At 40.4% G+C, this 12,340-nt stretch overlaps 1 long non-coding RNA gene across 1 annotated transcript in view; it reads right to left on the bottom strand.

The window, feature by feature from the left end:
• Positions 1 to 12,340, bottom strand: part of LOC114549910 (uncharacterized) — a 190,935-nt gene that overhangs the window by 171,164 nt on the left and 7,431 nt on the right. Inside the window, exon 2 of the long non-coding RNA XR_003691616.1 lies at positions 910 to 1,091. This is a non-coding gene — a long non-coding RNA (uncharacterized LOC114549910). The remainder of the gene's footprint in view (positions 1 to 909; positions 1,092 to 12,340) is intronic.

Here is a 12,340-nt window from a genome sequence, read left to right on the forward strand (position 1 = left end):
TGCTCAAACACATAAGGTGCATCACAATCCCACACACAGGCACCACAGTACAAATGCCAAGCAATCACACACACACACACACACACACACACACACACACACACACACACACACACACACAGCTATTCCTGTGTGATCTTGCCTGTGCCTTCCTGGACCGCAACAAATAATGGGGGGGAAAGCCGACTATGGGATGTTGAAGATCTCCCTGTCAGTGACACTGTGTCAGCCCTGCATCTCCCTCTACCAAACACACACCTTTGCTCCACCCCCCCCCCCCCACCCCCTTACTAAAACAGCATAGGGAACAAGGCCTTTGAATAATAAATACTCCCAAGTTTTCACACAACTCCGGCCAGAGATGCCCGTCCGCAAACAATGTTGATGTGTAGAGGAGGGGAGCCATGGAAGGAGCCTGGATGAATACATGATACATGTTCAGACGCAACCCAGGACTGAACAGGGGCTTCTAGGAAGCGAGTTGGGCCTGCAAAGCAAGAGAGCTAGGGGCCTGAAACTTCAAAATCCCTGTGTACACACAGACAACTGTCATCCCTGCAGAAGGTGGTACAAGTGCAACATAAGCAAAAAAATAAATAAATATATAAAAAGTTGAGAATATTTTTACTTGTGAAATTTGAAGGGAAATTGTAGGAAGGGGTTATTCCTAATGAAAGAAATAATGCAGGAATAGTGCACAAAGCTCCGCATTTTGAAAGTGGTTCACATACTGTATACATGGAGTGAGTATACAGAACTTCACCACCGGATACATATGTTTTTCCCAACTTTCCTCTCCAAACCAAAAGAGGTCTTGACAGAAAGTATCTTACCCAGTCAACATTAAAATTCTTGAGAACTTAGCAAAATGTCCCAAAGGCCATGAGCCATACAGTATTAACAGCTTACCTGCAGACAGAGGGATGATAACGAACTGGCCCTCCTTGGGCGACACAAGGTGGCCCCATACTTCACTTTCCTCCAGGGGTGTAACCGGGGAGGGTGAGGCTTGGCTGATGAACGGGGGCCATTGTAGTAGTTGATGTGTCCATCGTCAGCCGATATTTAATCCCCCGGTTCCGCAGCGTGGCCTGAACATGACAGAAAATCATTAGCCACTGTGGGCCGTTAACTGTCACATGAGTGATTGAATAGGCAGTGAGCCATGGAGTTTTGTATGGCAGTTAAACGTCTGTCCTGAAGACTAGTGGTGGCGGTCCATTGAGGTCAATGATAAGGCAGGTTTGGTGGACAGCCACTCCTACTCTCTGAGGAATGGGCTTCCTTGATGTCTAGCATCTGACGAGGGAGCAAGTATGGGTCAAGCCAGCATAGTCTACATGAGTGGTGGAAAATACCTCATGTACATTTGCTCAAGTATTGTACTTAAGTACCATTTTGAGATACTTGTACTTTACTTTTGTATATCCATGTTCTGCTACTTTATACTTCTACTCCTCTACAATTCAGTGGCAAATATTGTACTTTTTACTGCAATATATGGACTAGATTAATTTTCATAATCCAAATTATAATCAACAAATAAATGATGATGTATTATTAGAGGTTAAGATAACACTTAGATTACTGCAGGAAAAGCTACCCAGCGTGTGTGTGTGTGTGTGTGTGTGTGTGTGTGTGTGTGTGTGTGTGTGTGTATATATATATATATATATATATATATATATATATATATATATATATATATATATATATATTAGGGCTGTCAATCGATTAAAAAAAATTAACTAATTAATTGCACAATTTGCTGTAATTAATCGCGATTAATCGCTTTTTTAAATTGAGACTGAAGCTTGTAATAATGGATATTTAAATGCTAAATCATTTAACTTTGCAAATATGAAGAAAAAACCAAACAAGGAAAGGTTCTGCTAAGTTCAGAATGTTTAATATCTTTCAGAACAACAGCAGCAACAATTTGGCTTAGTCCTGCTGAAGGCTGCTGAAACGGCTAGAAACTGTCTGACTTGAGAGCAGATTTTTGTCACCGTCCCCGGCTGCTGTCGCCTGCTCTCGTCTACTTTACAGGCGAGGCGCAGTTCATCTCCAACGAGCCGAGAGTTCAGTCGCCGGCAGGGGAGTCGGGACTCACCCGGAAATGGCGAGCGGAATGAGGTGACTAGTCTCAAAATCTGACGAAAATCTTCTAAACTGACCTTTGTTGAGCTGAAATGAAGACAGATTCATCAACTGCACGGCCTATTTCTCGCTTAAAATGTTTTCAGAAACATGTTTCAGTGAACTATTTTAGTACAATATGAGATCGTATTCTGAACGGCCGCCATGACAGTCAGGCTCTCAATATCCGGAGAAAACAAACCCATGTGACGCGTTCGTCCAATCAGCTGCCGGTTTTCCTTACTTGGGCAACAATACAGAGTAGCGCCGCCTGCTGTTATGGAGACGTATTACGTTTCTCAGCCGCCACATGAAGTAAACAAACACAGCTGCGTTAATTTTGTTAATTTTTTTTAACGAGTTAAATATTAAAAGATTAACGAAAAATTAACGCGTTAATTTTGACAGCCCTAATATATATATATATATATATATATACTATATATATATATATATATATATATATATATATAGACAGAAAGAGAAATAAATATCAGCTCCACCTTTACCAGCTGCAACATTAAAGTGATGTACGCATGAATGCTTCAATGATTATAATCTAATGATATGATAATACTTAATTTGTCTAACAATGTGCCAATTTTGCATACATACTTACTTTAATTACATTTTCAATACTTTTACGTGTTTTTTTAAGTACTTTTGTTGATGTTACTTTACAAAATGTACTAATTTTGAAAGCATGACATTTTCTTGAAACAGAGTATTTCAACACTGCGGTATTGGTAGTTTTACTTAAGTCGAGTTGATCTACCTAAAGTTTTTATATACGAGACTGCAGTAGTTCATGTAAACAACAGCTCATATTAAATATCACTAAAGAAGCTATTTTTTTTTACAGAAGCTGTACATTTTGTACAATAAGCTTTGGAATGACAGCCTTTGACATTAAACATATCCACGTGGGCAACAATATTGTCTCAATTGACAGTCTAAAAAAAATACATATTCCATGAAACATTTTGCCTTTTACATCTAAGCTCTCGCCGCTCTTTAGCGGAGCCTTGACATCCACACCTTGCTAAGCTGGCCTCTGTAACCTATACATGAGCTTGATTGGTACACTGGGGCCGAATCTCCATTCTATTCCTTTGTGGTCTCTTTCTGTGTCTTAAGAAAGTAGGAGGGCACACCTCATCTCTGACTGGGGGGGGGGGGGAGGGTTTCTTCTGGAGTCCAGTTTAAGAAGACGGATCACAGATGCCATTAACGCGAGATCATTCTGACTCTACTTTTAACCACGCTACATGTTCATTAAAGTCACTGCTGTTAAATGTTTCTCTCCATTTCCTTTTTTTTTATTAAAGGAACACATGAAAGAGGGAGAAAAAAAAAAGAAAGAGGTAGCAAATTGTCAAATTATAAATTAAGCTGCTGCTTCAATTATTTGCTTGGTTTGATAATAACGTGGTTAATTTTTGAACGAGGTTAATTACAAGAGGGTTAATGATATTCTAATAAAAACCAAGAACTCATCACATTTTCCCGCCTAAATTACACTGACATATATGAACCAAATATTTTCTTCAATTAATTCATAATTGTTAATAAACGTCTTACAATTCAAGGGGCACGCAGGCTGAGGCCATGTTTTGGAATGACATATTTGAACAGATTCCCGACACATTCTGTAACAATAATTGCGATAGCTGACTTCTCACCGGAGGTAATCTGACTCGTGCTGTCTTTGGTAGGTGGCCAATTTATTTAATGAAGTGGGGCAGATATTGCACTTGCTGCACATTGTGTTATTGAGTGTGTGTGTGTGTGTGTGTGTGTGTGTGTGAGAGAAAGAAAGAGCAAGAGAGGGACAAACAGGGGGCAGGTAGGTGTGATCGCTCATTCACACTGGAGCTGCTTGACGTTGAGCCCTACGGGGCATGATTACTAGGCCCTGGGTGATCCTTCAGCTCTTTGCCTGACACTTGCTGCATGTCCCCTTCCCTCGCTCTCCTTGCATCCCACCCCCTTCATTCCTCTCTCCTCATCCATCTCTCTATATCTTTCCTTTCTTTCCTTATCTCTCTCCCTGAAGTTTTTTTTTTTTTTTTTTTTTGCACTCAGTGTTTTATTTACTCCCGTAGACTTGCGTCTGTCTCAATAATGTGTTTCTGCCAGTCTGATAAATAAAGCTGTTTGTCTTTTTACAGTGCCCAGGACCCTTCCAGGAAATGTCTCTTCATCTACCTCTGCTATTTATCAGACTTCAGACATGCGTTTACTGTGTATGCGAGTCCCCCGCGGCACATTTCAACAAGGCTATTAGATTTCATGTGCTGAGGAATAAGTGGCATCTACTGTACACTACAGACTTCAGGGGTAAACGTTTTTTGATTTTTAACAGAAAAATTAGCATTTCTACATTCACGTTTTAGGTATTTAGTGGAAGCTTTCATCCAGAACAACCTTGGAGTAAACAGCTTTCTTAAAAACCATTTCCACTACTGTGTAATAACAAATTTGGTGGCTATCCATGTCGATTGTTGCCAGTGTCATTTATTTTCAATAGACAGTTCTTAGAGATTGCTCTGTGATCGGTTTGTGTTGTAAAAGCATGGTGATGATGATTTGCTTTCCCCAACTATCTTACACTCCTACGATCATTACACTAACTGTCGTCAGCTCAATAATCGTCACCGCAAGGAGAAATCAGGTAGCAACAACTGGGACCTAATCCATAGGAGATAACTATTAACACACCTTCACATTAAATGAAAAGGTGTGATACCTTAACATAATGGATCAATACCGAAAAAAAGGAAGTATTGCAAGCATTTCCACATCACATTTTTGAAATGCTGCTTTATGTGCACGCCGGATCATGAGATCCCTCTCGAGCGAGAAGACACCATCCATTCACAAAGTCTTGGCTTCTGCCATCAACTGGTTGTCACTGCTGTTAAGTCAAAGATCAACTGAAAGACATGAACAGTGAATAGTTTACTGTAGAATAGGGCTGTGTATCATTCAAAAAGTTATTAAACACATTACGGCACAAATCTTTAAATGTATTTTTCAGCTTCTACTACGTGAGCCCCCGTCTCTGTGCAACGTAGAGTTTTTCCTGCGTGTCTCTACGACAGCCAATCAGCAGCATTCTTAGATCTTGGTACAAGCATGCTGCATGCTTATTGGCTCACTGACGGCGATGAGATTTACTCTTTTGGGTATTGACATTGGGTATTGAATGACGAGGCATTTTTCGATACTCAATACTTTAGAGGCAATTTGGTCTGTGCTTAAAAAGTATTGAATTTGGTACCTAGCTCTACAACTGAATAAGTGCTGTCCTAACTAATGCTGTGTTTATACAGTTGTGCTCATAAGTTTACATACCCATGCTAAAGTTGACTAAAAAGTGGAATAAAAAAAAAAATCTTTGGGAAATTGATCTTAATGGCTTAATAAAAAAATGAGGAAAAATCCGACCTTTTAAGGACACCAATTTTCTTTGTGAATGAATAATGTATTGTAAATAAATAAATGTTCTTCCTTAAAATACAGGGGGCATAAGTATACATAGCCCTTTGTTAAATTCCCATAGAGGCAGGCATATTTTTATTTTTAAAGGCTAGCCACTTTATTTGACCAGTTATTTCATGGATCCAGGATCCTATGCATCCTGATAAAGTTCCCTTGGCCTTTGGAATTAAAATAGCCTCACATGATCACATACCCTTCACCATACCTAGAGATTGGCATGGGGTACTTTCCAGAAGATCATCTCTCAATGCAAATCAAACCAGCTATTAGGCTAACTGAAATAAAAAAAAAAAAAAAAAAAATGTATTCCTGTTTTAAGTCAACTTTAGCATGGGTATGTAAAGTTATGAGCACAACTGTATATGATGGCAATGTAACGCACCGTGGATATTTAAGGCGCAGGGAAGAGAACAGCCACCCAAATGCATGCAAATCAACGCCCATGCTCAGCTTCAAGTCAAGTACAAATGTATAATGAATTTTCATAGTCTGAATTAAAAAGTCAAAACAAATCACAACATTCAAATGTATCGGTTACGCAAATGTCCTGCAGAATAATACATTTGGTTGCAGCAGAATTCCCAGCGCAAACTCACGTTCAGAAAAACAAATGCAAAACCACTAGAAAATGTTTGTTCATTGTGACAAAAGTAATTCTGGTGAATCAAAAGAAGTAAGGTAGAAGCTAAGAATGAAGACTCCTTCAGTCTCTTTTTTGACAAAAAGTTGGATGGAAAGTGAGCAGATAAAACTGCTTGAATTTGAGCTCAAAGTCTCAGGGTTTAATCTCCTCTTGTTAGGAGGACACAAGGGACTTGTGGTGACTTCTTTAGGGGGCTAAAATATTACCATGATGGGCTAGCAGCTCCTTTCATGCTCTATCCAACACAGTTCATATAGACATGCTTGGCTTAAAACCACCTTGTTAACAAAAAAAGAATGAAAAAAAAGAAAATTGCACTCTGTAAAAGTCCTGACACTTCTGCAATGTGCGTACTTGAATTTTTCAAACGCTTGTCTTTTCTTTACCATAATAGATGTCAGTTTCCTCTGATGTAGCTCAAGTAGGGGGAGCAGCACGTAGGGTCTCAGTCTTTCTGCATTTGAAGCTATCACTCAATAGCGGATCTGTGTTGTTCGACATCAAACGAAGGAGACATTCGCGGCATCACCTGGAGAGCGCTCCAAAGGGATGAAGCAAAATATCTTCAAATCACTTGTCCAAGACATTTCCCCCTATTAAGGCTGCCTCCACACAGGCTTTAAGGTGGAGACAGGCCCTTTAGATAAGCTAACCAAACCCGAGTGTTACAGCTGGGAGATCAGACAGTCGGTTTTCTATTACAGAACTCCCTTATGATGGCATGCCATTAAAATACAAAAAAAGGTTCAAAGTTTAACACAGTTAAATAACTAGAATCACCTATTTTCTATTGCAGCAAACAGCTAAAATAGATTTAAAAAAAAAAAAAAAAAAAAAAACAATGCCCACAAATCATCACACAGTACATCTGTTTGACATGATGAAAACACCAGAAAGACTATAGACTTCTAATGTTCTGACCCTTGTAAATATTATACGTTACGGTAGTTCTTTATTTCTCATAATAGGCTGACTGACAGTTGACAATACATACAAATATGTTAATGGACACAGCCATTTGGGTTTTATTTCTTTTCTAAAAAATTGTGGATGTACAGAAATGTTTAGGTTTATGGTCACAAAGGTTTAACTTTCAAATATCTGCTGTCATTTTGAGTCAAATGTAAAAACTCTTCTCTGCATGTGTGTGCGCGGCTATCTTATCTGTATGAATGTGTATGACTCCCCAACAGTGAAGATGTGGTACCAGCACATACGTGCATGTGCGTGTGCGTGCGTGTGTTTGTGTGTGTGTTGTAATCTCAGCAGCAGATCATGTTTTCCAGGCCTCAGATGAGGCAAAGCAGCTTTGGCAGCAGGCCGTTTCATCTCAGGCACTGGGGCCCAAAACAAAGAGAAAATGATTGATTGGATGATGAATTATTTAGAGGTGGAGGGCTGAGGAACGAACCAGCCATGCTGGAGAGAGAGAGGGAAAGAGGGATAGAGAGAGTAAGGAGGAGAGAGAGAGAGAGAGAGAGAGAGAGAGAGAGAGAGAGAGAGAGAGATAGAGAGAGTTCAGCTTCCCTTTATCACTTTCTCTCCTTGTAGAAGATGGGAATCCAAGTAAAAACTTGCCCCTAATTGTACTAATGCATGTCACTGCAAATTTGCCAAAATAAAATATTGATGTGGACGCAGTGACAGGGCTGCACAGTGCTGAGGGCTGATTGGAGAGGAGAGGTGTTTGCTCAGGGATCTATAGGACGTTTGAACCTACATGTAACACTACACCGAAGACCGAGGGGGAAGAACCCTCCTCAGCACCAGACATCCATCCTTTCACCGCACTCGGTCTGCATCTCCACACTTTTAGGGAGAAAACCACTATCATTGCATGTTTACCTGTAAGCGTACCTGTGGATAAGCCATTATTACCTGGATGGCAGCGTGAAAAAAACAACACACTTCCTAAAATGTCAGCGACAGAGTTGTGCAAGTGAACACAGCTTCAGACCCTTATGTGATGCCCAGTTGGACCACAGGGGGCACTGATGTGATATGTGAGAAAGAAACCGACAAGAGTAGAGAGAGAGAGTGCGAGAGACAGAGGGAAAGAGAGTGGGGAGACAGAGAAAGGGAGAGAGGGAGAGGAAGGGAGACGCAATGAGGCAAGGCTACAGGGATGAACGCAAAGCGTCTCTCTCCCTCCATTTTTTCAATATCCCCTCCTCATGAAATTTCATTTGGATTGTAAATGTTCAGTAATTTACCATCATAAATGTGTAATGGGCCCCTGAATCCAATGACATTGTGCTGGCTAATCAACTCATTTGAAAATGAATATAGATCTATTAAAGGGAACTCAGCATTTCCCCTTTGTTAAGACTGGCATGCTGTCAAACATGGGAACACTTCCTAAAAGGGGCATTTTCTTTTTTTCTTTTTTTGGAAAAAGGGATCGTCCTTCAGGGAAAAGGAAAAATAATCTACTCATCAGATGTTTTGATCTTAAATAGAGATGATGAATGAGATTAAGTGCTCGTGCTAACTTCTGATTTGTTTTGTCATTAGAAATCTGACATGTAATCGACTTAAAGAGAAAAGGGGCTCATTTAAAACCTCATTCAAAAAATAAAAGCGAGGACAGGAAGTTAATGACACTTCATTTTTCAGCTGGGAAAATACAGCAAAATTAAATTCTTGAATTTTAAAGCCATTCTCAGTCCCATGGCAGACAGCCACAGAATCCTCCAGAAAACAGACAATAACACACATCCCAGGATTACCGCTTCTTATCTATGAGAGACGGGGCCCGAGGCGCTACCTACAAACACTTAATCAAAAACCAAGTTCAACTCGTGGCATCCAGTGACTCTTAGAAATAGAGAGTGATGGGGAGAGTGCGGAATGCAAATTGCAAACGTTGGGAGGCTGTCAATGTGTGTGTGCATATGTGTGTGTGTACAGTATGCTTGACTCTCAAAGCGAGCAAATCAGCCCCTGGTAAAAACCAATAAGTTACAGTGTATGTGAATGAAATTCATGGAGCTTTGACTGGGCATCAGTTGGGCACTTTGAGGATCCGCTTACAGACTTTCTATTGGGCCAGAAGACTCCTCATGACAGTAACAATAAGCTGAATCTACAGGTTATTCTTGTCAGGTCAAAACCATGTCTTTCTTGCAACTTTTCAGGAAGGGATACCTACTTGTGTAGCTTGATAATCATGTATTTTTCAGGCTAACCGACGGTGATATTTGAGATGTTTTCAAAAGTACATGGATCACCAAGCCATGGACACCTTTTAAGCTTTGAAAGGGATATTTTAGTGTGTGGGAAATGTTGCTTTTTTTCCTACTCCTCGAAGCAGCGGCCACAGGTTTGACTCCGTCCTGCGGCCCTTTGCTGCATGTCATTCCCCTTCTATCGCTCTCTTGCTCCACTTTCATGTCTTCAGCTGTCCCACATAAATAAAAGGCCTAAAAAATGCCCAAAAAATAATCTAGTAAAAGTTGTAAAGACAAAGAAGCCTCAGAGAGATACAAAAATGTATACTACAACCAGGAGCTGATGCCCACGGAGTTATGGCACCAACCTCTATCACTACTGCAGTTTATCTGAGGGGCACTGTTCTCCGCTTCCCGTTCACTTTCTCCCCAGTTCTCCTTCCTTCACGCCCTTCTTTTCCTCTCCCTCCCTTTCCTCTCTGCCCAATTCCCGCTCTCGGCCATGATGCAGCAATCAAGGAAAAGAACTCATTTATCAGGTCTGATGGCGGCAGGGGGCCAGTATTGTGCACTGGTGGGGGTGCTAGGTTAGCCTGGATGCATGGCTTTAGGCTACTGCCCTGTTGTAAGGTCATTGTAATTAAGTCTTGGCTCACAGTGGTTTGACTGTGCCTTTGAGGTTCAAATGTCTTTCCCCTCCATCCTCAAAAGTCCTTTCCAGCACCATTTGCTTATGAGATCATACAAAAAAAAAAAAAAAAAGTCTTATCCCACACCAAATATTAGGCTCTGTCTGTGAATATTGATTTATCTGTGGACTCAGATGGGCTGGAATGAGTTAGATTCCCCTAACTTCCTCAGTGATTACTTTGTGGAAATAGAATATTAGAGTTTCAGTGATTGCTGCAGATGGAAAGTGCAGGGCTCAAACGTTCACTTAAGATTGCTAATCTCAGATCCTAAACTTGCTCTAACTTCAATTACAGGATTCTGGAGTGAGAAAGAAAAGAAAGGAAAGGAGATGACCTATTGATAAATGCACAGTATATCTATGCCATCCATCTCCTGCACTCCATTGCTTTCTTTGCAGCCTCTTGCATATTTGTTTTTCAACTTGTAGTGTGAGAAAAGGTAGGGAATAAATGCTGTAAACAGCCTTGACAACTCCAGTCACACACTACATAAAGTCAAGTCCAATCCGGTGAGAGCAGTCCGCTCAATCCAGCCCCTTTGTGAAGGCAAACTGGTCCAGATGTGGCTAGTGTATGCCAGTCCCCACAGCCAGCGTTCTTCTTTGTGCGTCATTGCGCTGAGTGGCCCCAGGTGTTATGGACAATTTTACATCTAGACCCTGCCGTGCTGCCTTTTGCACACTCTCTGCTCTTTTCCCCTTTCATTTCCCTTCTCGTTGTTCAATGAGTAAACTGCTTTCCCTTTTAAGACGGGAAAGACCTTGTCGACCACCGATCTCAGTGTGAAACCCCAAAAATTCCTCCTAAAACTCCCAAGTTTTTTTTTTAACCGAAGGCACTGCTGACTTATACTGTATGTCAATATAACAGTAGAGTGTGTAGACAATCTACAACATAAGCCCAAATAATGAGATGGATGGGGAGAGTAGTTTCTAGACATGATGATACTTATACTGTATCCAAAACTAAGTATGTGAAACAGGGTCACAAAAACCATAGAAGACCTACAGGATCTTACAGAACAAATTAAATACCACAGTAAAGGATTCTTATAGTTTTTCCAGCACAAATCACATGTAAACTTCAAACTTTCCAGGACACATGCACATCAATGTGCATGTGCGCGTGCACGCACACACACACACACACACACACACACACACACACACACACACACACACACACACACACACACACACACACACACACACACACACACACACACACACACACACACACACACACACACACACACACACACTTCTTCCATGACCACAGTCATCACAGTGACTGGGAAGTTACTGTTCCCACAGGGAGGACAAAGACCGCCAGATGATGCGGAGGTCCAGTTCCAATACTCTATAAAGGGTATTTCTCTCAGGGACTTGTGGGCCCCTGCATCATCTCTTCTAACTTATGTGGTCATTGTTAAAACAATTTAAAATAAAAATAACAAAAAAATAACCATAAAACGCTGCCTAGAGACATAATGGATTTAAATCCACAGACACATCTTACTCACACTTTTTACAGACCAAAAGGTAAAAGCTTCTGAAATGTGCTCATTTGTACTGATCAACAATTCACAAATTAAAACACAGTTTAGTGCTGTATTAACATAAATAATAAAACCCACAAACTGAATTGGACTAAAGACATAACATAGACTATTTAGAATACGGTCATTTTTGCCTTTTAAAAACACCTTTGTGTGGCAAACAACATTTCTTTTCCTGAAAATGTAATTTCTTTGAATTTATAGCATATCATATACAGCATATAGTTTTGCAATTGTTTGTGCGATGTTTGATCCTCGTGACATGATGAACACAGGCACCCAACATTATATAAGGCTCTCATTCCACTTACATAACATAACGGGATTATAACTTTCTTTTTTTTGCTTTGCCTCCAAATGCTTCTCACACATCTGACAGTGGGCTGAGCTGCATTTCAACTAGCGGTGTATTGTGGCGTATCTTTGAACAACCAAACAACTTAAGTGAAGTGCCTGCAGTTCTTTAAGCACTTTATCCTTAGAGCTTCATTGGGCAACATACAGGCAAAAAAAGCACACAAAAAAACAAGACAAAATATGCAAATAAACTCCTCAACACGTCTATGTGCCATTCAAAATCCCCACAAAAAAGGCAGCGTACATTTAAAAGGTTTCAGAATGCCAGTATCATAAC

Source organism: Perca flavescens, chromosome 23 (assembly GCF_004354835.1).
Source record: "Perca flavescens isolate YP-PL-M2 chromosome 23, PFLA_1.0, whole genome shotgun sequence".
Lineage (NCBI taxonomy): Eukaryota > Metazoa > Chordata > Actinopteri > Perciformes > Percidae > Perca > Perca flavescens.